At 41.5% G+C, this 27,019-nt stretch overlaps 2 long non-coding RNA genes across 3 annotated transcripts; one reads left to right on the top strand and one right to left on the bottom strand.

Moving 5' to 3' along the window:
* Positions 1 to 2,375: 2,375 nt before the first annotated feature.
* Positions 2,376 to 8,577, top strand: LOC117770295. Its single transcript, XR_004615367.1, has 4 exons — positions 2,376 to 2,408; positions 5,807 to 5,811; positions 8,183 to 8,195; positions 8,433 to 8,577. It is a non-coding gene; the product is annotated as an uncharacterized LOC117770295 (long non-coding RNA).
* On the bottom strand, positions 8,410 to 15,419 carry LOC117770294. 2 transcript variants are annotated; one of them, XR_004615365.1, is made up of 3 exons: positions 15,339 to 15,419; positions 14,380 to 14,512; positions 8,410 to 8,554 (listed from the first exon to the last, which is right to left on the bottom strand). It is a non-coding gene; the product is annotated as an uncharacterized LOC117770294 (long non-coding RNA). The 2 variants fall into 2 exon arrangements; XR_004615366.1 differs by having other exon boundaries at positions 8,410 to 8,543.
* Positions 15,420 to 27,019: the final 11,600 nt, after the last annotated feature.

The following is a 27,019-nucleotide window of genomic DNA, read 5'->3' as shown; positions in this document are numbered from 1 at the left end:
TCTGGACAGTGCATCAGCCATGACATTATCTGAGCCTCTTTTACAGTGGATTGTGAGGTTGTACTCCTGCACAATCAGCGCCCACCGCATGAGACGCTGGTTGTGATTATACATTCGAGACAGAAAAACAAGTGGGTTGTGATCAGTGAGAACGACATCTGGTGACGGACTAGAACCGATATAGACCTCGATGTGTTGGAGTGCTAACAACAAAGCAAGGGTCTCTTTCTCAATAGTGGAGTAGGATAGCTGATGTTTAAGGAACTTGCGAGAGAAATAACAAACCGGATGATCAACCCCACTAACATCCTCCTGCGATAGCAGGTTGGGAGCAGCAAGAACAGGAGAATGGCTCAGGAGAGATTTCATACTCTCGAAGGCATGTTGACACTCAGGACTCCACAAGAAATCGGAATGATTAATCTGGTTAGTTGGTGGACTACAGTTGAAAAGTTTAGACAAAAACTCCTGTAATAACCAGCCATGCCTAAGAACCTGCGCAGGGCTCTTCTAGTGGACGGGACAGGAAACTTGGTTGTACTGATTATTTTAGCCTCGACTGGGCGGATTTGGCCTTGGCCCACCTGTTTCCCCAAATAGGTGACAGTGGCCTTTCTGAAATCGCATTTCGCCAAGTTCAATGTTAGCTATGCATCAGCGAGACGAGTGAACACCTGGTCAAGGATCGGCATGTGTTCCTCCCATGTGACGGTATACATAATTAGATCATCTTTTGTCAAACCTACAAGAACAATATTAATAAGTCGCTGGAAAGTGGCTGGCGCGTTACACATGCCAAAAGCCATGACAGAAAATGATCGGGGGTGACGAAGGCAGAGACTCTGGAGGCGTGGTCTGTCAGCGGTACCTGCCGGTAACCTTCGAGCAAGTCTAACTTGCTCACGTAACTGGCGGTGAACAAATGATCTACACAGTCCTCCACCCGGGCAGGGGGTATGAGTCAGGAACTGTGACTACATTTACTTTACTTTACAAACACGGATAACGTCCTATCAAGCCCACTACATCGGACTGCTGCTCATCTGTTAGATGTGTCAACTGTGATGAAAACAGTTTTAATGTTTCTGAGTTAAACAGCCGAGCACCTTGATGACACAGAACAAAACCATCGTCTCCCTCGGACACAGTGGGAGCAGTCAGCTCCGATCTGATCGTAGCGGTTGGCTGTTGGTCTGATCATGACCAACAGCCAACGATGGAGCAGGGGTCTCCGACGCGATGCGGGAACGATACAACTTGAACATATTCACGTGAGACACCCACGTTTTTCTCCGTCTTTCAGGGGTGCAGATGATGTAGTCAGTATCACTCAGACGATCTTGAATCTCATATGGACCAGAGAACTTGGCGGACAGAGAGGAACTGGGGATAGGCAACAGTGCCAAAACCGGCTCAAAATGTCGGGGAACAGCGGTGCGGTCGAAGCGGCGCTTCATCACCGTCTGTGATGACGAAAGTGACTCTTTGGCGACAGAGTTTGCATGGTGTAAACGCTCACGAAACTTGCTGACATAATCCAGCACATTGGTTTCAGGACTGGATTTGGACGACAGGAATTTATCTTCTAAGGATTTTAGCGGGCGTGTGGCCAAAAACGAGCTCAACGGGACTAAAGCCAAGTGATTCCTGAACAGCTTCACGGGCAGCAAAGAAAACAACTCATCCCAACTCTTCTCGGTTTCCAGACAAAATTTACGGAGCATCGATTTTAATGTCTGGCGCCAGCGCTCTAACGCGCCTTGGGACTCGGGATGATACGCGCTGGAGACGGCATGGCTTACACTCAGCGTGTCGATGATCTGGTTAAACATTTTCGACTGGAAATTGGTATCTTGGTCCATCTGGAATACACGAGGAAGCTAACCCTTGTTAGCGCTTTCACCACGGAGCCTGTGGTGATTTTAAGCATTGGGGAATCGAGTGCCAGCGCACATAATGGTGAGTAAATACTGATTGCCACTTCTAGTGTGGGGCAAAGGACCAACACAATCCACTATTACTCTCTCAAATGGCTCTCCTATTGCAGGTATAGGGTGTAATGGAGCTGGCGGGATGACTTGATTAGGTTTACCCACTTTTTGGCAAACATGACAAGATTGACAGTACTTAGTAACATCAACTTTCAGACCTGGCCAAAAGAAATGAGTTGGTATGTTTTTCTCACACCTAAAAGTCCTGCCCACCGACCTTCATGTGCTACTAACAAAACAGATCTCAGCAGGGGCCATTTACGCACTAAAACATCATCCTCAATGAAGTACACTACATTTTCACCATTTGCTTTGTCCGCACTCACCACACCAGTAAAACACTTTTTAAGTGTTGGGTCTACCTTCTGAGCGGCACACAGGTGTTTGCGACCTATTGGGAGAGACACACCATCAGCAGTTGGAGTGTCGGTTTGGGGGAGCGCACCCCGCCCAGCGGTTGTTGTGCAAGTCACCACAAGCTTCTTTTCTGAGCTTGGCTCACCTAAGAGGGCAGACACAAACACACTGTCAGATAATTGAACATCATCACTGTCACCTTTATGTTTTGAGCGCTTGTGCGCGAGTGATTGCACAGACTGGGAACAAATCTGGAGACTGTGTGTGTATTACCATCATCCGTACGCTGAGGTGAATTCAACACTTCAGTGTGGGAGTAACCTTACCTCTGGCTATATCCTTGCCCATTAAAGAACAATACCTTTAACCGGCAACCAGAACAAACGGCGACGGGGAAAAAAACTGAGATCAATTTCGACTGCACATGTATGCGGTGTACGGGCCAGGGAATGTACCCCATTTCAATGCCACGTAACACCAAACTATAGCCACAGGCGGACTGTGTGGAGAAAGGCAAAGCAGAGGCGAGAAATACAGATTGTGAACCACCAGTGTCTCTCAGAATGCGAACTGGGAGCTGCTCAGCAGGCTCACCTGTTAGTGACAACCAAACCATCAAATACAAACGGTTTTGAAACAGGGATCATAGTTTCGGCGTCATCAAAATCAGTGTGAGCGCGAGGCTCTGTATTAATTAACCCGACGCCTTTTGGCTGTGGCGCATTCTGAGAATATATCTGTTGGTTTTTATGCTTAAGAGCTCGACAATCCGCAATAACATGTCCAGATTGGTGGCAATAATAACACTCCCGGTCCCCCCCATTGTGTTTGACACCTTTGTATGACCAGTCTGTGTAATCGGAGTATGGCGAGGCTTCTCCAAAAGAACTGATGGAAAAACAGTTTTGTGCGTCTGCACATACTTGTTGGCTAACACAGAAGCAGCGGAGAGAGAGCTGACCTTCTGCTCATTCAAATACACCACAATGCGGTCAGGCAAACAGTTCTTAAACTCTTCGAGCAATATCAACTCTCGTAGAGAATCAAAATGACTCGCTTTACAACTGGTACTCCATTTATCAAACAGAGTTCCCTTTTCCCTCACAAACTCGACATAGGTCTGACTTGGGGCTTTCCTATGATTTCTAAATCTCTGCCGATATGCTTCAGGAGGTCTGAAGTTAAAATAGTTAAATTAAAACAGTGAAGTTAAAACTGTGAAGGTAAAACTGTTAAAACAGTGAAGTTGAAACAGTGAAGTTGAAACTACTAAAACAGTGAAGTTAAACCTCTGAAGTTAAATTAGTTAAATTAAAACAGTAATTAAAACTGTTAAAACCGTGAAATCAAACCAGTGAAGTTAAACCAGTGAAGTTAAACCAGTGAAGCTAACCCATTGAAGTTAAACCAGATAAGTTAACACAGTGAAGTTAAACCAGTGAAGTTAAATCAGCAAAGTTAAAACAGTTAAATTATAATGGTAAAGTTAAACAGTGAAGCTAAAACTGTTAAACCAGTTTAGTTAAATCAATGAAGTTAAACCAGTTAAGGTAAAACTGTGAAGTTGAACAAGTGTAGTTAAATTAGTTACATTAAAACAGTGAAGTTAACACAGTGAAGTTAAACCAGTGTAGTTTAAATAGTTAAATAAAAACAGTGAAGTTAAAATAAAAGAGTGAAGTTAAAACTGTGAAGCTAAAACTGTTAAACCAGTGAGGTTAAACCAGTGAAGTTAAACCAGTGAAGTTAAAACAATGAAGTTGAAACTGTTAAACCAGTAAAGTTAAACCAGTGAAGCTAACCCATTGAAGTTAAACCAGATAAGTTAACACAGTGAAGTTAAACCAGTGAAGTTAAACCAGCAAAGTTAAAACAGTTAAATTATAATGGTAAAGTTAAAACAGTGAAGCTAAAACTGTTAAACCAGTTTAGTTAAATCAATGAAGTTAAACCAGTTAAGGTAAAACTGTGAAGTTGAACAAGTGTAGTTAAATTAGTTACATTAAAACAGTGAAGTTAACACAGTGAAGTTAAACCAGTGTAGTTTAAATAGTTAAATAAAAACAGTGAAGTTAAAATAAAAGAGTGAAGTTAAAACTGTGAAGCTAAAACTGTTAAACCAGTGAGGTTAAACCAGTGAAGTTAAACCAGTGAAGTTAAAACAATGAAGTTGAAACTGTTAAACCAGTAAAGTTAAACCAGTGAAGCTAACCCATTGAAGTTAAACCAGATAAGTTAACACAGTGAAGTTAAACCAGTGAAGTTAAACCAGCAAAGTTAAAACAGTTAAATTATAATGGTAAAGTTAAAACATTGAAGCTAAAACTGTTAAACCAGTTTAGTTAAATCAATGAAGTTAAAACTGTTAAACCAGTGAGGTTAAATCAGTTAAGTTAAAACAATGAAGTTGAAACTCTTAAACCAGTAAAGTTAAACCAGTGAAGCTAACCCATTGAAGTTAAACCAGATAAGTTAACACAGTGAAGTTAAACCAGTGAAGTTAAACCAGCAAAGTTAAAACAGTTAAATTATAATGGTAAAGTTAAAACAGTGAAGCTAAAACTTTTAAACCACTTTAGTTAAATCAATGAAGTTAAAACTGTTAAACCATTGAAGTTAAACCAGTTAAGGTAAAACTGTGAAGTTAAACCAGTGTAGTTAAATTAGTTACATTAAAACAGTGAAGTTTAACCAGTGAAGTTAACACAGTGAAGTTAAACCAGTGTAGTTTAAATAGTTAAATAAAAACAGTGAAGTTAAAATAAAAGAGTGAAGTTAAAACTGTGAAGCTAAAACTGTTAAACCCGTGAAGTTAAACCAGTGAAGTTAAAACAATGAAGTTGAAACTGTTAAACCAGTAAAGTTAAACCAGTGAAGCTAACCCATTGAAGTTAAACCAAACTTATTACGAGACTCGGGCAGGTCACAAAGCTCAGATAGTATGTCACAACTGCGGTGAGGCAGGCCATACCCGCCCCTTTTGTTCAGTTAGAAAACCCAAAACTATAAACCTATGTTATGTCCCAAGACCTGAATTAACACTTCCTCCAGAGTTGTCAGAGTCAGCAACAACTACAGTCCTGGTAAATGGCCGACCCCTTTCTGCATTATTAGACAAATAGTTTGCACTCTCTTGTTCAGGCTAAATTTGTACAAAGAGACCTATGGAATGTAGAAGAGACAGTACCAGTTATTTGCGTGCACGGCCATAGTTCAGATGTGCCTACAGCTGGGGTGTATGTAGAAGTACACAACCAATCTTACCTCATTATAGTGGGGGTATCTCTAGAGCTGCCTTATCCCTTGTTGTTAGGGACAGATATTCCCATTCTCTGGGATCTAATCGAGGAGAGCAGGGGTAGGTTGTGTGGTGTTGTCACCAGGGCTAAAGCAAGGGAAATCAGTGTTGGAGACACCAGATATTGTACAGTCAGATCCAGGCATGTTGCAGTCAGAAGCACCTGTGCCATTTCCTGTTACAGAAGTGCCCGAGTCTCCCCCACCTGACTTAGGGAGGCCAGCTTCAGAGTCAGGTCCTGTAGAGAGGCAAGTAACTAGTACAAAAAGTCATGAATCCACTCAACTTCCAGCTACGTCTACGTACACAGTGCAGCTCATGCCATTTTATGAGGAACAGGTAGAGCCAGTGTTAGGAATATCACAGGAAGAAAGGTTGGGATCATGCAGGCAGCAGGTTAGGGAGTGGCTACAACAGTCAGCTGAGCACCCAGCTTTGTGCCGGGTGAGCAAGTCTTGCTACTTTTGCCAACATCAGAAAACAAATTGAACAAATTGCTGGCTGGGTGGCAAAGCCCTTACCAGGTCAAGTGGTAGATGGGGGATGTGACTGACCAAATTGACATGCCAGAGCGGAAACAGCGACTTCAAACATTCCATATCAATATGCTGAAGAAATGGCACCCCCGGTTGGTTCCAGAAGCATCAGCACCCCATTGTCTCTTTGTTCGAGCTGTTGAAGAAGAAGAGGACTTGGTAGAACAGTATCTACCAACGGAGGAGGAGGAGAAGCAATTAGACCTGACTCACCTTTCAGATGAGAGGAGGATGGAACTCCTGCAGATCTTGCCTCATAACCTCTTTTTACAGACACCTGGAAGAACAGAGGTGGTACATCATCACATCTCTTTGAAGGATCCAACCCCTTTGTGGCAACCTGTGTACAGAGTTCCTGAGCGTCTGTTACCTGTCTTAAAGAAAGAACTGAACATTTTGAGGGAGATGGGAGTGATTGAGCCTTCCCTCAGTGGAAAAACAGCCCCATAATTCTGGTTCCAAAGAAAGACACAACACTGAGATTCTGGTTGGACTGAAAATTAATGCTGTGAGTAAGTTTGACTTGTACCCCATGCCCAGGGTGGACGACCTGGTAGAAAAACTAGGCGGTGCCAACTTCATCAGTACCCTGGATTTATGTAAAGGGTACTGGCAGGTCCCACTCACCGAGGAGATCACACCGAACCCCTTTTTGGACATTTTCAGTTCACGGTGCTTCAATTTGGACTGCATGGGGCCCCTGCAACTTGATGGACAGGTTGCTCAAGGGCACGGAATCCTATGCAGCGGCCTACCTGGATGACGTGGTAATCTACAGTTCCAGCTGGGAGGGTCACCCGTCTCATCTGAAAGAAGTGCTGAGGAGAATTAAGGAAGCAGGCCTCCCACTCTGTCCAGACCATAGATTGTATATAAACATGGACGTAGTGTCCGTGACGTCACCTGTTGGTTTCTGAAGAGTGAAAATGAGGCTCTCAGTGGGCGTTCACCCGGCGCCATCTTGCCGGTGCTAACTCCTCCTAGTTTCTGGCTAACCAATAAATGGGCAAAGAGGAGGAGCGCGAGTGAAGACTGACAGCTGAGCCACGCCCGCTGAGCTCAACGTTACCTGGTTAGCTCAGGCTAAGGAGCTAGGCTACATGCTACCCGCTGCTGCTAACTGGCTAGCACTGCGGTGTTGTTGCTTCCGGAGGGTTGCGGTCTTTACAACGAACTCATTAGAGGTAAGTAACCTTGAAACTATACAACAACAAAACCTATTGCTTTATCTATTATCATAATCATATGCTTACATGCTTCAAGTCATTTTTAATATGTAATTGTTGTAAGTTACTGTTTATTTAACACGTTTAATGAACAGATTGAAGCAAGTTAACTACACTACTACAGAGTCGTGTGTTTGGTTGTCACTTGATTGTAATTTTAATAAGTTAATATCAATAAGCTACATGTGTAAGTTGCATGTGATAGTAATTTTGTTTCACAAATGTTCTGATACAGGCTTGTATAACCACCATTACTATTACCACCTCGTTTATTTAGCCTGAATTTACAGTGAATTAGACAGTTTAGATATGATTATAATCTCCACACACCACTGTTGTAAACAGTTCTCATATTTATTATACAATTATCTGTTTTCACACAGAAGTGGAGGGACTTGATGTGGACTGTTATCAACAGCTCTGTGAGAGATTATCACCTTGAATATTACAGATGAGGTAGAAAGACATTTTATCTTTTTGTACAATGTTTATTTCTTTCAGTACATTACATTTAGCTGACGCTTTTATCCAAAGCAACTTACAATAAGTGCATTCAACCATGAGGGTACAAACCCAGAACATCAGTTTTGTCTGAAATTTGTGGTACTTCCACCTGCTGAACGCAGAATAAACTGTAAGAACCAGTCTTGGCTGGAACATACACAACATAAAACATCCTTTATAGTGAGTTTTTTTTCTTTGTATTATATGAAGCACTGCAGCACCTGATGTCCTCAGCATCCACTGTGGCAGCAGCAACATGGTGGAGATCAGGAGCTTCAGGCTGGTCAACATGAGGACGACCTGCACCAGCTTCATCTGCACAACACTTCATATTTACCTCCCTCAACTAAAGATGGCCTGCAACTGTTGGCAGTCATTGCTAAGTGTCATGGATAATAGAGTTCATTTCTATATTCATTATGGTTGGTTAAAAAAATTAACACTTATCAGAACAATGTTTATCTTTTACTTTCTGATTTGATACACTATCACTTTGATTGTTTGTAAGTTATGAAAACAGGTCTGTACCTGGAGTCAGTGCTTAAGTGATGACTCTCAGTGTTCAGTCTTGTTGGAGTCCAGTTCTGTCTCCTCATGTTTGACATCCACTGGTGCAGGCTGTCTGAGTCACCTTGAGGAAAACTACACAAACACACAGATATGTGATACATGTGCCAGGTTAACTCCTACACAGACTTTTACATGATAAAAATACAAGTTTATTACTTCAAAGTTCATCAGATCATAATCACTTCACCTCAGCTTAGAAAGTAGGTGGTGGACATCAGCCTCAGGTTATCTCTGTGACTGTATGCTTACATTGTGACCTATTTTTAAACTTTCATAGGTGTTCTTTTTCATGCTACATATGTCACATAGTAATATTGGCAAGAGAAAAACCTGAATTACAATTTATAGTCACCTTAATATTTCTAATTAAGTGAAGCATTTATCACACTTTATTTTCCACCCAAAATCACAGTGTGGATCGTTGTCATAACAGTCCAGTGCGTGAGGTCTGTTACAGTTGGTTAGGCTGGTATGGACCGCCATGGAATTGCCCCTTTCTCCTCTTTTACTACTCCCTGCGAGGAATAGCAAAGCAGTCCTTATCTCTCATATTGGCATCAACGACATGGGGAAGGTCAGCAACTTCAGGCTGGTCAACATGATGGAGGACAACCTGCACCAGATTCACCTACAGCACAGGTTTTCTTCTTCACTCAAAGATGACATGTAACTGTTCACAGTTGGTTACTGCTTTAACATTTGGCCTTTGAACCCACTTTGTTAAGCCTAAACATTTCAGTGGCATAGCCAAGTTTATTTTTATTTTCCTTTCCTGTAATTATTAATAGTATTACATCTGTTGCCACAATGCTGTTATCACCGTTATCATCCCTAGTGGATGGTGGGATTGAAGAGCTGAAATTGAAGATTACTTGCACACTAAATATTTTTTGAAGCCCCCAGGAGGCACATACATCTTAGTACTACCATTTTAAAGGGGACATAGCATGCCCATTTTACCACAAGTTGATATGGTTCCTTGGGGTCTTAATGAAATGTCTGTAACATACTTTGGTCAAAATACCACAAGGATCATTTAAAACAGCACCCTTTTTACCCTGTATAAAACAGCCCTCCACAGAGTGACCTGTTTTGAGTGCCTGTTCCTTTAAATGCTAATGAGCCAGCCCCCCCCCCCCTCTCCCCCCATGATTTTAAACGATATAAATTACATATTTTATATGATATAAATTGTCCTGGAGTTTTAATTTTCCCAATCACATAATTAAATGTCCCCCTCTGCCCATCCACTACAAGCACACAAGCAGACAGACAGAGAGAGAAAGAGAGGTGGGGGGGGCTATGAAGACCATCATTTACCCCCGAACCCCGACATTCAACGGGTACAACAACAAGCGGAGAAAGCAGAATCGCGGGCTGACCTTATATATACAGTCTATGGGGCTGACCAGCGCGGAGAAATGCACGTCCCGTGTGAACAGCCAGGCGGCTGCGCGCTTGAGAACGGCGCTGCGCTGCCTCGCTGCGGCGCTTCCGCGTCCGGTGTAAACCCGGCGTAACTACTGTAACCCGGCGTAACTACTGTAACCCGGCGTACAGTAGCGCTGAACACTGCGGAAGTCTTCCACACTGCTGGCTGTGTGGCGCTGACACAAATTCCAGCTCACGCATGGGAGAGCGAGCGGTCGCGCCCGAGCAACTGCTGCAGCCTCCCGGTCCCAACGATCCAGACAAATGCCACATGTGAGTGAATCGCGGGCTGACCAGCGGAGAAATGCTCGTCCCGTGTGAACAGCCAGGCGGCTGCGCGCTTGGGAACGGCGCTGCGCTGCCTCGCAGCCTCGCTGCCTCCGGTGTAAACCCGGCGTAATGAGTGTGGGGGGACGGGGGGGGATGGGGGGTGGGCCAAGACCATGTAGGGAGACTTCCAGTGCCTTGTTACGACACAAAACCCAGGAAGCTCAATCGAGTCGCTCAAGCATGACGTTTCTGACTTAGAGGAACTATAACAAAACGCGCAAGTGTTTTTTTCCCAGAGTTTTTGGGTTGGTAGACATGCCAGATACCCACATTAACCTGTAGAAGCACTAACAAAGTGGAATTTGCATGCTATGTCCCCTTTAAATAACTGTTAAACTATTCAAAAACATTTAACCTTGATTTTTGATACCTATTTGGCGCCCCCCAGTGTCATAAATTTGCCTAAAGCTTGTGAAACAATTGATGTCCTCAACCTCTTTTCCTAAGGTACACATCATGTTGGCCTTAATATTGTTCACTTTGGCCTGTCTTGGTTGAAAGCCCACTCACCAAGACAAGGTGCAGGCCACGAGAGGAAACATATAACACATACAAGAAACTAAAAAGCACGGTTACAAGACGTATGTACAGGACATAAAGAGAGAGAAAAAAAAGATAAAATACAAAGACATAACATTGGAGAACACATATACAAAGGGGAAAAGAAAGGGTGGGTGATGGTCACAAAATTAAACAACACAGTATCATTGAATGCCACAAAATCTATAGTTACAACTCAGAATATTTAGAACTTCCCCAAAACTTGAACTACAATACTAACTTACTGTTTTACTATAACGCACTTCAATAACCACAATATATGTAAAACATTATCCATGGAACCATGGATTTGAACTGTGCAAGTAGCAAACTTAACTGTTTGCATAAAACTTCAGAAAAACAAATACAATTTTTTAAAAGTGCTTTGCATTATATATTTTTGGGGGTGAATCTTTAATGTGAACTGTTCCTTTACTTATAAAAACAATCCTTTAAACTATGTACATAAAAATGAACAGGGAGCTTGCATATGTATTTTATAGGATACAGTTAACACATCAATATCACCTTTGGTCCCGTTTATGCAGACTCCGGTGGATGTTAGTGACATATCTTCATTTGTGTACCTTTGTGTCATCAGGTGTTCCAGGCTTTTAATCGCAATAGCGTTACAAGCCGAACCTGAGGGTACACTGAGGCCAAAAGGTAAATCTGACTGTCTACTGGCTTGTATGGTAGTACTATGAAAGCCAAGTAGCCCGCTCAGTAGATCAGACATCATTACCTCTGTGCCTTTTTAAACTAAACACCTACTGTCAGAGGCAACAAATTCAAAAGGTGTCACGGTTTAGAACATAGGACAAGATAGAGAATATCCCTTGTATGTTCTACCGCACTCATCAAGATGCAAACCACCAGCCTCAGAAATGACCAAACAACTTAATCTCCTTAAAAATGGATTAACTTTGTGAGTTTTGTGCGGACTACCTTGCCTTCTTTTATTTTCTCTGTCTCTCGTCTTGCTATGTGGTTCAATCTAATTTTGCAATACCATGCAGAAGCCATCTTCACCAGAACATGGACATGATTTGCTTCAACACACATGTCAAACATGTGGCTGTGCAGCTGTGGGAAGAGATTATTTTCAGAACAATCAGAAAGAACCTGGGTAACTATAGATGCTGTTGTTCCAAACTGCAGTTACGCCTGGTAAGGTTTCAGCTCTGTTCTTCAAAGTCACAAATTGATGCACTGAATCCTCTGAGGTGAGTGCTTCTGAGCAAGGCATACAGTTGACCCTCTGTTTCATCTTTTTCACAATGAAGCCTGTGATGTAAGAGATGGCTGCCTCCTTGTACTCAGACAGATTGTCAACATCTGGAAGGTGAGAGAACACATCATTCTCAGGCACAAGCAGTTCCACGGGCTCCACATCCACCCTGCGTGCAATATTAACAGTTGCAGGTGTTGAGTCAAGGATGGTGGTATTGTCACGAAGGAGACAGTTACCTGTGCCCCTTTTCACCTGATGCCTCACAAGGAGGTGCTTAAATGCCCTTCGGGAACTGTCTTACATTGGGGTTGTTGTTGTAACCTCCATGTGCTCTGATAGCAGAGAAGAACAGCTCCAAGTGGTCCTGACTGAGTTTGTAGGTCAGAATGTATCGGCATGGGGCAGCTGACTGCTCTACCCAGTCTTCGTAGATGCCCATGACACTTCTGCAACAAGCAATGAACCCATAGATGGGTGTCTTTTTCTGAGTGGAATACAAGTGTACAAGTCTGTTGCATTTGTCTTTAACTGTCAGCCCTCGGAGAAGTGACTCAGTTTCATCTAAAATGGCTTTGGCACAGTGTTTTGTATCTGGTTTGATGGGTGCTTTCTGTCCTTTTCCAAGTGGGTTTACGGCTGTAAAGGACATCAAAGGCTTCATCAATTGTGCACAGAAACTGAGCGGTGGCAGCACATCCACTGAACTGTGAATATTTTAGATCCTGCTCACAATAGTCAAGGGCATCAGCCACACTGCGACTTAAGAGCTGGGCTGCAAGATGGACTTTCGTTTTTTGCACCACTGAATGTGCGCCATTTCTAATTTGTTGCCGAGACACAAGCCTTTCTCTCCTGAAGTTTGTGGAGCTCCGCAATGTACTGCCACTTTATCTGCTGGCCATCTTTTCTAACCAGAACCTCAACTGTTGAAAAAATATTTCAAACGTTTGAGCATGTGACATGGATCCAAGAGCATCCTGAGGATGGATAAAGTAAGATCTCATGCCAATGGTGTCTAGGTTGGCACCAAGCTCTCTGATCATTGTGATGTTTTGAGAGGGACCATCACATGTCAAGGACACAACCCTAACTCCAATTTCATGGAGCCTAAGAAGGCTCTCTCGGATGACGTTTGCTCTCTCCGCTCCTGTCATGCTGTTGATAAGGAAGTAAGCAATGGGGATCTTCCAAGACTCATTGATTGCAACAACAATAAAAACCAATGCTTGTGTTGCCACAACAATTTTCCATCTCACCAGCACCGATGTCAACATAGCCATAAATTTGGTCTCCCCCGAACTCTGTTTTCTTATGAATGCACATTTCATCCATCATTAATGCACAAACTGTGTATTTTCTGTCCTTCTTCTGCTCAGCAACATGATCTTTTAAAGCTATGAATGAAGCAGCAGTAAATCTGGGATCTGCAGAGATGCTACTGTACCAATTTCGTATGGTCTGAGGATGAGGCAGAGCCAAGTGAAACTTCTCTCGGACATATTCATAAGCCTTTGGAGAGTAGAAGTGCAGCGTAGCTGCGAATTGCTTCAAGGTTTCTGAAAAGACTGCCTTTTTCCTCTTTTCCTCTCACTGGGAACACCATCAAGGCCATCAAGAAGAGAGGCACATTCAGTTGAAATTAGGAGTTTGTTTTGAAGAAACTCTTGCCTTCAGTCTCCTTGTCATCTGGAAATTCATCCTCAGCTTCTTGCGAGCTGCACACAGCTTTTCCTCTGCAGCAGAAGCTTTCCTTTTAAAGGCTCTTGGAGACTGAAAAATGGTGTAGCTGTGATCACTCGTAAAGCAGCCAGACAGCTGTGTTGAAACTGTATGAGAGTGATCTAATGCTGAGTCTGTACATTTTCCAGTCAGTTTTTTTGCCTGAATGCTGGTACCTACAACATCGTCACATACATTTACTGTCAGAGAACTGTAGTCGTCCATTGCATCTTGAGTAACAACAGCCTGTCCTGAACAGGCTGTTGTTACTAAAGATGCAATGTGTCTGCCATCATAACAACATTGCCCTGATCGTCAGTAAGATTTTTGCCACTACTGCCATTGTCTACATCTGCAAACTCCTTAGTGCTTTTTCCAACAGAAATAGGAATGTCAATTACCTACTCATTCATACCTACCATTATACTTACCTCTCCCTCTGGGTTGTCCTCTTGGCCCTTGGAGTGTGAGAAAATGGTAGGCACAGCGTTGTTCTTCAGGCATGCCCTTCCCTAAAAAAATGTACACAGTTCATGCTAAAATTGTAGTTGCTATGTAAATACTTTCAAAGATTAAACAATTAAGCAATTTAAACCATCAAGTTGCTTGTTTTCTCAGAAGTTATTAAAACATTTCTGTGTACCCTTGTGTCAATGCTCAAGTGTTGTCTCTCAAAATGTTGACTGCGGAGACGAGAATTATTCTGCGGAGTCCAGTTCTGTCTCTTCATATTGAGCATCCACAGGTCTAGCCTCTCAGGATCACCTGGAGGAAAACTACACAAACAAAAAATATGTAAAATAATATATCTGTCAGGTTACCTTCTTCATACTTATTAATATGCAAACAATAAAATGTCAATAACTTTAGTCTTTGTAGATATCACAGTTCACATAATCCATCTGTTGCATTGCCTCTTTTTGTGTTATTATGGGCCTATTTGTTATACTTATATTTGAAGTTATTTCATATTCATATAGTTACTATTTCATGTCATATTCACGTTTCTAACACACAAGTGACATAAGTTTAATAGTTGTTACTGAGTGTGAAAGTGGACAATTATGGAAGACAAACTTAGTATTCACTGAAACCACACATGACATCAAGTGAAACAAATATTATATATATATATATATATATATATATATATAATATATTATTATTATTATTATCATCTACCCTTGCCAGATGTAAATAGCATTAACATTAACAAATAGAGTTAGCCTCAATAACAAACTCATGCTAAAGAGTTAATATATGGCAACATTTAAGCTATTATTCCTGTGACCACGCTTACATATGTGCGTAGTAGTTTTATATGACACAACAACATTGACTGCTGTAATTTATAATCCCCAAATTCTACATTGAAACACTTCTCGACTATGTCTAGAATGCGCACCGGTTTAGTGTGACTAGCATTCACTCTCCATAATTCAGCATCAGGACCACATCGGGCTGTGCTTCTCAACGTCGAACACAAGCTAATTAACTTAATCTCAACATAAGCTAACAAGCCATGCATCGTGAGCAACCATACCTGCTAATTACTGCTAAGGTTCTAATATATAAATTAAATAAAAATACATTTTTACTCACCGGAAGAACTTGAGAACAGAGTTGTTAGACGGTCTGTTAGTACAATTAACTGCACAGCAAGCCATGTTATGTGTCCAAATTAGCATGCAAAATATTTCGAAAAAAGGCACTGAAGCCATGAAGATGAGTGCAGTGATGCAAATCAGCCGACGTGGCACATCGTATTGCTAAGTTAAAGAAGCCCCACACCATTGCAGAGGACCTTATCTTACCTGCAGCCATGGAAATGGTGAGAGAGGTGTTGGATCAATCCGCAGCGGATAAACTGAAAACTTTTTGGTTTTTAATTCAAATGCAGCTAATTGAGTGTAAAAGGGAATATTTCCCTCTCTAGCATCGCCACCTGCTGGTCGTTTTGGTTTATCGTTAACCTTGTTTTTTTGTGTTGGCATACTGTGATATTCTGTACTATCTCTGGTTCAAACTGCACCATCTTTTCATTAAATACATTTGAGAAGTTGAAAATTTTCCTCGATTTGGGTCGCGGCTTGTCATTAAGGGGTGATGGTGGGTCCAGAAGGATGGTTACCCCATGTCCTGTAATATAGAAGGTGGCAAACACTTCACATACATAAATGATGGTCATACAGTTATACACCTCAGTATCAGTAGCATTAGTCAGCATGGTAGCAAGTTAAGCTAGCAATCACATTAACTCACATAAACCAGGTAATCGTTCTAAACTATACTGATACAGACAATCAAAAGTTGGTAATAACCTTTAAGACACAGTTTTCACAAGCAGTTATTCAATATTTCTGTCTACAGGTGTCTTGGCTGTATATTCATCCTCCCTCACCTTAATGCAGGGTTCCTGGTCCCACTGACAAACACAAGGAGGGAGATTCCAACTCCATGTGTAGAGGAGGGAATCTAGAGTGTGCCACACAAAGCCCAGACCAGAGGGGTGTTTTGGGCTACTATCACAGAAATGCTCTTTTAAGTGCCCATATGATATAGCATGGTGGTGTTTCTGTGACAGGATGGGTCGGGTGAAGTGCTGATGGGTATTTATATATTTTTAGTTTCATATCTTGTAGAGATTTGTTGATTGATATTTGTCTTTATGGTTTGTCTTGTGGGAGGGGCTTCTGGTATAAAGCCAGGGGGTAGATGCTCCTCAGGATCAGTTAAGCTTGGGCCTGGAGGCCGCATGTGCTAGAGCCCAAAGGTCAGGGGCCTGGTAGTAGTTATTAGTGATGTCTCCTTCCGTTTCGAAGCGTGTGTCGAGTAATCCAGGAAGATTTTTGTGAAGCGCGTATCGAGGCTTGTGTTGATGACGTATGTGGTGACGTTCAAAGCCACATGAGCCGGCTGTACCACTTGACTCAGTCGGGAAATGGTTTGCGGGTTTGGCCTATGAATCGAAATATAAGGGGCAGCGAAACACAATGGATCCTCCCCCCCCCATCACATTTTGTGGACTTGGGACTTTATTGCACGTTTGTTTGCAAAGAAAAGAAACCGCCTGAAACCCAGCACTGTGGAAAAGTTGTAATTTTTTAATAAAAATGAATAGTAACACAAGCACAGTCACATCACAACCCTCTGGCCAATTTGTTTCCACTTTCCCTTTTGACCCCGCCATTATATCATAAAGACAGACACCATATTAATGAGTTCATAATTTATGTATTGGCATCACAAACATCATTCATTCATTTATTCAATTCAAAGCCATGGTGTCATTATAATCACTGCCTGTTTTACATTTATTGTCCACTTGATGGCGCAGTAGAGCAAATGAAGCACAATGAAGCTTCGGCCCACGAGTGAACCAATTGGATGGAAAGCTTCAATGCTTCATGAAGCTTCATCTCGCCATCACTAGTAGTTATCTTACTAGAGTTTAAAGAGTTTTCTTTTCTTTTCTTTAGTATTTTTTCATTTTTCCAGCACTGCATGCTTGCATATCTGTACTCGCACCGGTCTGGTGACAACAATAAAATGTAAGCACCAGGTGAAGATTTCGACTCATTTCTCCTTCTTCCAACATTGGGCTCAACATTACAACAGTAAAGTTAAAATAGTTAAATTAAAACAGTGAAGTTAAACAAGTGAAGTTAAAACAGTGAAGTTAAAACAATTAAAACAGTGAAGTTAAAACAATTAAAATAGTTAAGTTAAAACTGTGAAGTTAAAACAGGGAAGTTAAACCAGTGAAGTGTAGCGCCAAATGGTAGAAACGGTTAGAAGTGCTAACATCTCTCTAGGTCCGTGAGCGTTTGCCTTAATAATAACTCACAAGAGGAGTTTAACTATGTTGAACAGATGACAAATGTATTGCCTAACAATCAAAATATATTCACAGTACTGGATTTGTGCCAAATAAAATAGAAAAATAAAGAATAAATGTCCTTCAAATGTGGGCATCTGTGACCCCAAAAGGCAGTATTTGAGTCCTTGTGTGTGATCAATAATTATGTTCACTGCCACCAGGGTAGACTTTGTGTGTGTATCTGCTTATGTGTAATCAACTGAGATTGAGCAAGTCAGTCATCTTCTAGAAACAGGTTCACAGCTGGCCACACTGTATCCACTGCTGTCGCTAGGTCCGCTGGCCTGGGCTCGCCATCATTTGACTCTTCAGATTCTTCGTTCACATAAAAAACAACTGTACTGGAAAAATTAACTAAGTGTGGTTGAAACCTATTTTATAGTTGAAGAGTAACTTTTGCATCCCTGTCTAAAGACTTTTATGACCTGAGCTGTTTTATGGTCTGAACTGTTTATGACCTGAAAACTGCCAGACCCTTTTGCCACTTATTTACCCTCCAAAGAACGGAATGTATGTCTGCTTATCTCCTTAGGAAACACATGTAAATCAGTTGTTTGTGTTTAGATTCCTCTCTCTCCTGCGCCTACAGAACCAGTCTGAACTGGTTCTGAGAGACAGCCTTAGTCCTCCTATATAAGATGCTTGCATTTGAGTGTCCTGCATCTTCACTCTGAGATCCTTGTGACTCTCTGTGTTGATTCTTTCTGCAGAAAGCCCCTATTAAAAATACACGTGGATAACTTTGGTGTTTCCAGCCTCTTGTATTTCCAGATTTCCATCACAATTTGGTGTCAGAAGTGAGATCGCACGACTGGACGCATCTGGACTCGGTGTCTACGGTTGAGTGATCTTCTTGGGAAAAAAGTTTCCAACCTTAACCTCCCCATTAGGACGGGTGAGATGCAGGGACCGAGACCCGAGCCCGGATCGTCTCAGCGCTGCGATCTATCTGGTGAGATTCTGAGATTTGTATTTTTATTTATTATTTTTTACCAGCAAACATAGTGTTATGTTGTGCCATAATGCATTAAACGTGATACCATAAAATGGTGTGCCTTTCGGCATTCAATAAATTTGGTTATCAAAATAAAATATTAAATATTAATATTTTATTATTAATATTAAATAATAACTTTAATTGATTAAAGTTACCTCGGGGCACCACCCTTCAAAGGAAGGGAAAAGATAGCCAATTTATTGATTAAGTCTCATAAAGGTTCTAACTACAAATTTGGAACTCTGATTAACAATTAAATTAATAACTATAACCAAAATTACCATATAGATAGTTAGCTAAGTTGAAGGATATGGAGTTCTTGACAGTGTAGAGGTTGGCAAAATTCACTTATGCAACATTAATGAAAAAACATTTGTGAAAGAAAAACATTTATTATGACTATAATAAAGTATAAAAACACAAATTACTAACGTTGTACTTACTAAACAAAGACAGGTATGTGAGTATGCATGTGTGTGTGTCTGTGTGAGTCAGCGTGCTCTCAAAATGGAGGCTGGCCAATTGAACATAACACCCTCCCCCCTATTGGAATGTTTACGACCTGTAGAGCTAATGCGGTGAAGAGTTATGCGTGTGTCTGTGTGTGTGCCAAATTAGAGAAGGTTGCTAGATGTATGCAAGGAAGGACTGAAGAGCATAACTAGCATTACTTTCTCAATAACTTGTACCCAAAATATCACAACACCACAAATCAAACTTATAAACCTCACACAGATTCGAATAAACAGTCTTGCTTAGCCTAGTATACTTATTAAGCCCAGTTGTGTTACCCGTCCGTGGAAAGGGGAAAAAGGAAGTTGCTGTGCAGTTCGAAGTTTTGTGAAGTCTTCTGGCTGGTTGTGGCTCCCGCCTTAGTGATTCTGTTGAGCTGTGTAGCTCAGTTGCTGGCTGAAGTTTGCAAGCAGGACATCGAATCGCTGCTTGAAGGGTTGGCAGAGCTTGGAGTGCGAAGAGGTTTCCTTGGTGAGATGAGCTGGAAGCTGCACCTTTGTGCTCCTCTCGAAGAGTTGGATGGGAAGAGAAGATGTGAGCTGGAGAAGAGGCTTGACAGCCTTCCCTCCTGTAGAAGGATTGTAGGAAGAGGCAGAAGAGAGAGAAGAGGGGGAGACCAGGCCTTATATTGGCCCGGTGACCTCACAGGTCATGGGGTCCAGAGTGACCAATGGGAGTTGAAACCTGTGTCCCTGGTTTTTTTTTTTACACCTCTGTGTGATGTTGATGCCCTCTGGGAGACTGAGTTCCTTGCTCTGGTTTTTGATGGCCCCTGGGAGACTGAGTCCTGGGGGAACATGCGGCTTCAGGCTTTTGACTGAACATGTGATACCGAAGTGTTGTCTCACAAAAAACCAGGTCCCAACAGTTACGAAGAAGTTGGTCTAAGGGGATTAGATCCTCCAGACGGTTGAAAGCCGTAAATTTTTAAACCAAGGTTTAGAAGAAACCTGGAAGGTAGACTGACGAGGTACCTTAAAGAGTTTGTTAAGAGCACAACCACAGGATAGGACATAATACTGAGTTGTATTTGCATTGTTGAAACAAGACTCCAAAAGCGCAGAGAACTGTAGAGAACTTCTTTAAGGCACTATGATTCATGTTCAGATAAAGACAGGATATTTGAATGTGTATTAAAGGGGACATAGCATGCCCATTTTACCACAAGTTGATATGGTTCCTTGGGGTCTTAATGAAATGTCTGTAACATACTTTGGTCAAAATACCACAAGGATCATTTCAAACAGCACCCCTTTTACCCTGTATAAAACAGCCCTCCACAGAGTGACCTGTTTTGAGTGCCTGTTCCTTTAAATGCTAATGAGCCAGCTCCCCCTCCCCCCTCTCCCCCCATGATTTTAAACGATATAAATTACATATTTTATATGATATAAATTATCAAATATGCATCCCATCCTTTGTATTCCCCTTCTGTTGTCCTGGAGTTTTAATTTTCCCAATCACATAATTAAATGTCAAGGCCATGTAGGGAGACTTCCAGTGTATTGTTACGACACAAAACACAGGAAACTCATTCGAGTCACTCAAGCATGACGTTTCTGACTTAGAGGAACCATAACAAAACGCGCAAGTGTTTTTTTTCCAGAGTTTTGGGGTTGGTAGACATGCCAGATACCCACATTAACCTGTAGAAGCACTAACAAAGTGGAATTTGCATGCTATGTCCCCTTTAAATGGATACAAAAAAAAAAAGTAAAAAAAAAAAAAAAAAGATAAATTGAGAAATTACCAGAGACCAAGTAAGTAAAAGGAAATTACTATTGGTAATATTATGTAGGGGGTATTACATTATGTTGAGGATGTTTATATTACTGAGTTTCCTATTTGCTCCTTACGATAGCGTTTTGGAGATTGATTGAAGACTTAAGATAACTAATACTTAAAATAAAAAATAAAAAAATTCTTTACATGGGTAAATGAACAATTTAAAGATTTGGAATAATGGAACTGATCTGAGTAGTCCTAATATGAACTTCATGTGGAGGAACTATGGTGACACAGCACTAAGTCTGTGGATTTCAAGTGTGGATGAAAGAATGTGGGTTTCCAACTGGGGGGAGTTTTAGTATAAGGCAGCTAAAACAGCTGAGACTGAAGCTAGAGGAGAAAGAAAAAGTAAGTCAGGCCAGAAAAGTAAATCTTACATTTCAGGCAGATAGGAAGGTATGTGGAATGTGGTTAGAAGAATTGCATCAACGGGACAGAATACACACACTGGCAGGGACAGATAACACCTCACAAATGTCTCAGTGTCTCAAAATGCAGGTTTCCGACCTCAACTCTTCCCCGCCGAGAAGACGACAACCAGAACAACACCAAGCTCCACCAGAAGCGAATGTTCCGCAGGCAGGAGCCCAGGCTCCACAACAACCTTTTCCACCTGATAAAGTTCCAGACCCGCAACTCCTCTCTTCACCTCGCACCAGACAAGCGGGCAATATGGACTGGGTCAGGATCCAGCCCAAATCGCGATGGTTGAAGTGACCTGATGTTGCCAGCCTGCTAAAACGTACAGGCATCAAGTGGGACTCGGGAAGAACTTAATAAAAACACATGCCGTTGATGCGAAGTTAATTAAACATGAAGAAAAGAAGAAGAAAAGAGAGACTGATCTGCATAAAGCCTCAGTGACAATGTTCAGAGGTACATCGCGGACACAAAAGAAGAGGATTTCAAGGAAGAAGGGGAGACGGCAAATGGAATGATGATTGGGACATTTGTTTTCACTGTGGAGAGAAGGGACATTGGGCAAAAAATTGCCGAAGACACCGCAACTTTACAAAGCTGATTGAACCGAGGCGGGGATGGAGGAGAGGGAGGAACCAGCAACTTTGAACAGAGAACGAGACCGTGAGGAACACCTCAAACATCAAGAGGGTGAATGCACCACACCAACACAAACACTTATCATAGAAGTAAAAGATTTTTTTGAAAAGAAAGACAAACTACTGATAGGAACACATGTTAAATATCAATGAGATGTATATGCTAATATGCCAACACACTCACTCACAGTGCTAGGGAAAGAGATTACATTCCTTTAAGATTTAGGAGCAACACATTCTGTCATCAAGAGTGATATGTTTGACAGACATCCTAAAATGAGCGAATGATTTTTTAGATCTGTGTTAGATTCAGGAAGCACCGTGGTTGAAAAATACATGACTCCCTTAATATGAGGTGATATTATAATATAATATAATATGAGGCATCACTGAAAAATTCAAGTGTTCATCTTTGCTATCCTCATGTTGTCCAATTAATTTGATGGGAAGAGATGTAATGTGTCTTTTGGATATTTTTATCGTTTCCACCCCATCAGGAGTCATAGTGATCCGAACGGCTGATCTGGATCCACCACAGATTTACACGTGCATTAAGTGTAATGCTGCTTCACTGTTATATGCGTATGAATGGAAGCTTTGTTTATCTGTTGTCACATCAATCAACACTGATCTAGTGGATAAGGCACATTCAGTCACACTAAGAACAAACACCACGTATATGCATCCAGAAGATTTACACTGTACTGCACACATACACGAAGGGAAAGATGCATGTTTTGAAAAAGGATGGTTTAGAGAAAGTTGTGAAGAAAGTTGTGTGAAAGAGAAATTAACGCTAAGTTGCATGTTCTGGAATGAACATAGATGTGCTGTTTCTGTAATTTTACCAAAACCAGAAAATAAGTCACCCTCTCAGTTCCTTCACAGATGTTCAGAGGATGCTTTCCTTTTTTGACGTTCCTGGTTCACACTCACATGACTTGCTGTCAAAACACAAAAATTATGAATGGCAAGACTTGGGACCGTGGATAAAAATTGTGTCAATGCTGACGTTTGGGAAAAGATATCAGATCCTGTGGTTCAGTATAATCCATTTTTGAAAGTGTTTAGAAAATGATTTACATCTGTTGTTCACACATTCAGGACTGTTTAACTGGTACCAGACACACATACAGATGCCCAATATGCATATGTATATTTACATTATACGAACAACATTTTAAGGGGTCAGAGGTAATCATGATGTGGGTTTAATTTAAAACATGGAACCTGTGGTTGTCAGACCATGATCTGACAATATCCACTGAAACAGAAAGCCATCAATGGTATTACACCAGTTTTCAACTCTCTATTGAAGGCAGGTGTAATTGTTCTTTGCAAGGATTCACTCGTGCACATTCTGATTTTTTCGGTCACGAATATTTTTTATAAAACACAACCTGATGATTTGCGATTCATCCAAGATTTGTAAGTTGTCAACGCCGCAGTACAACAATGAGCTCCGTCTGTTCCAAATTCTTAAACGATCCTTTAGCAAGTTCTGCAGGATAGTAAATTGTTCTCTGTTGTTGATCTGGCAAATGCATTTTTCAGTGTTCAAATTGATAAAGACAGCCAATACTGGTTTGCATTTGAGTCTAACAGAGAAAGTTATACATTCACATGCCTTTGTCAAGGCTATTGTGAATCACCGACCATTTACAACCAGGCACTAAAGGAAAGCTTAAGATCATTAGAGATAACACCAGGAAGTGCACTTTTACAAAATGTTGACGATTTAATGATTTGTGCTCTAACTAAAGAACAATGTGAAAATGATTCTGTAGCTCTACTAAAACATCTAAATGCAGAAGGCCACAAAGCAAGCCTGACAAAATTGCAGTTTGTAAAAGAACAGGTTTCATTTTTAGGGCATGTGATCACAGCAGAGGGCAAATCCCTCTCCCCTAAGAGAGTAACAGTAATTTAAAATATTCCAAAACATGTCACAAAGAAACAAGTGATGTCATTCCTGGGAATGTGCTCTTATTGCAGATCATTTATTCCTAACTATGCTGTCCTCGAGGAGCCCCTCAGCGCAATCGCACACGGGCAAGGCCTACAAGCATATAGTAAGGTGACATGGACTGATGACGCAGAGAAAGCTTTCACTGACTTGAAACTGACCTTACAAACGACCCCGACCTTAGGACTACTGAACCCTGTCCCACCTTTCACACAGGCAGTTGACGAGAAGGGGAGCTACATGACATCAGTGCTACTCCCAGACCATGGGGGCAAACAGAGACCTGTGGCATTGTTCTCAGCAAAACTTGATCCTGTTGATACAGGCCTCCTTACTTGTCTTAGAGCTGTAGCAGCTTCAGATAAGACGGTCATGGCATCCAAGGATTTAGTAGGATACTCCCCACTCACCCTGCTGGTCCCACATGCTGTGTCTATGATGCTATCTATAACATGCTATTCTGTTGGGAATGCTTAACATCACTGTGAAAAGATGTAATGTTCTAATCCTAGCTACTCTTCTTCCAACAGAAGGAGATGGTGAACAACACAACTGTGTAGTAACAATAACCTAAGTTTGTTTCCCCCAGACCAGATTTACAGGAAACACCTTTGCAGAATCCAGACTTTGAACTGTTTGTGGATGGATCAGCATCTCGCAATTCAAACACGGGAGAAAATCAAGTTGGTTTCTCTGTGGTAACAGCACATGATACATTGATTGCACGACCTCTCCCTGCTTCTCTGTATGCACAAGCAGCAGAGCTCACTGCTCTCATTGAAGCATGCAAATTGACTGAAGGGAAAAGGGTCAATATCTACATAGACAGTAGATATGCATGTGGTGTAGTACATCATTTTGCACGATTTGGATACAGAGACAAACCAATTGCACATCATGCTCTAGTGTCTCAGATGCTTGATGCTGTCCTCCTCCCCAAACAGGTTGCAGTATGTAAATGTGATGCTCACACTTTTAATAATGACCCAGTATCACAAGGTAATGCCAGAGCGGATGCAGCAGCAAGAGCAACTGCTCGCCAGCCACTACCTGCTTCACACATTCTCTTACAGGTCGACTCAACCACCCCCACTTACAGGAACTCCAACTTACAGGACCGTACCAGAACCTGCTAACAACACACACAGCAGTAGAGGTCGCTGAAATGACAACGTGGATTCCAGGCACTGCAAGAGAGTTCCAGGACCAGACCATCCACCCACTGTACACACACTGAATACAGCCAGGCCTGTGTGGTGTTGGGCCATGGTTTTGTGTGAAACCACACTTCGGCCTACATGTGCCATCAAAGCCGGAAGCAGCATGTCCCTCCAGGACTCCGTCTCCCAGGGGCCATTAAAAACCAGAGCAAGGAACTCAATGTCCCAGAGGGCATCAACTTCACACAGAGGGGTGGAAACCCCCCCCAGGGACACAGGTTTCAACTCCCATTGGTCACTCTGGACCCCATGACCTGTGAGGTCACCGGGCCAATATAAGCTAAGTTCTCCAGCTTCTCGCTCTCGATCTCTCTTTTTTCTACACTCCCTCCAAGGAGAGAAGGCGGTCGAGCCTCTTCATCCTCTTCCTACGATCCTTCCACAGGAGGGAAGGCTGTCGAGCCTCTTCTCCAGCTCACATCTTCTCTTCCCATCCAACTCTTCGAGAGGAGCACAAAGGTGCAGCTTCCAGCTCATCTTACCAAGGAAACCTCTTCGCACTCCAAGCTCTGCCAACCCTTCAAGCAGCGACTCGATGTCCTGCTGTAAGAACTTCAAACAGCAACTGAACTCAACCAAAACCAGCAAGACGACACAAAACTGCGAACTGCACAGCAACTTCCTTTTTCCCCTTTCCACGGACTGGTAACACATCTGGGCTTAATAATTATACTAGGCTAAGCAAGACTGTTTATTCGATTCTGTGTGAGGTGTATAAGTTTGATTTGTGGTATTGTGATATTTTGGGTACAAGTTATTGAGAAAGTAATGTTAGTCTGTTATGCTCTTCACAGTCTTTCGTTGCATCCAATCTAGTAACTTCCTCTAATTTGGCACACACACAGACACACGCATAACTCTTCACCTCATTAGCTCTACAGGTCGTAAACATTCCAATAGGTGGGGGAAGGCTGTTATCTCTTTGGCCAGCCACCATCTTGAAAGCACGCTGACTCACACAGACACACACACATGTATACACACATACCTATCTTTGTTTAGCAATTAGACCGTTAGTAATTTGTGTTTTTATACTTTATTATATTCATAATAAATGTTTTTCTTTCACAAATGTTTTTTATTAATGTTGCATAAGTGAATTTCGCCAACCTCTACACTGTCAAGAACCCCATATCTTTCAACTTAGCTAACTATCTATATGGTAATTTTGGTTATAGTTATTAATTTAATTGTTAATCAGAGTTCCAAAATTTGTAGTTAGAACCTTAATCTATGAGACTTAATCAATAAATTGGCTATCTTTTCCCTTCCTTTGAAGGGTGGTGCCCCGAGGTAACTTTAATCAATTAAAGCTATTATTTAATATTAATAATAAAATATTAATATCTAATATTTTATTTTGATAACCAAATTTATTGAATGCCGAAAGGCACACCATTTTATGGTATCACGTTTGATGCATTATGGCACAACATTAATGGCGTCCCTGGGTGGGCAGAGTATAGTTGGCAAAAATTCATAATTATGTAACATTAATTAGTAATTTTTATTTTTAATAATTTTTTCCAACATTAATGGCGTCCCTGGGTGGACAGAGTATAGTTGGCAAAAATTCATAATTATGTAACATTAATTAGTAATTTTTATTTTTAATAATTTTTTCCAACATTAATGGCGTCCCTGGGTGGACAGAGTACAGTTGGCAAAAATTCATAATTATGTAACATTAATTGTTTTTTCCTCTTCCATTTTTGGCTAACATAAATGGTGCCCCCGCGTGAGGGAGAGTACAGTTGAAAAAATCATAATTATGCAATATTAATTTGTTTTCATTTTCGGCAAACGCCAGAAATAAGTGGAATTTTGAATTTTCAGTCAAGCCAAAGGTTTGAATTCAATT

This window comes from Hippoglossus hippoglossus, chromosome 11, assembly GCF_009819705.1.
Source record: "Hippoglossus hippoglossus isolate fHipHip1 chromosome 11, fHipHip1.pri, whole genome shotgun sequence".
Lineage (NCBI taxonomy): Eukaryota > Metazoa > Chordata > Actinopteri > Pleuronectiformes > Pleuronectidae > Hippoglossus > Hippoglossus hippoglossus.
Note: the sequence above shows the minus strand (reverse complement) of the source record. Positions and strands in the feature narration are given on the sequence as shown.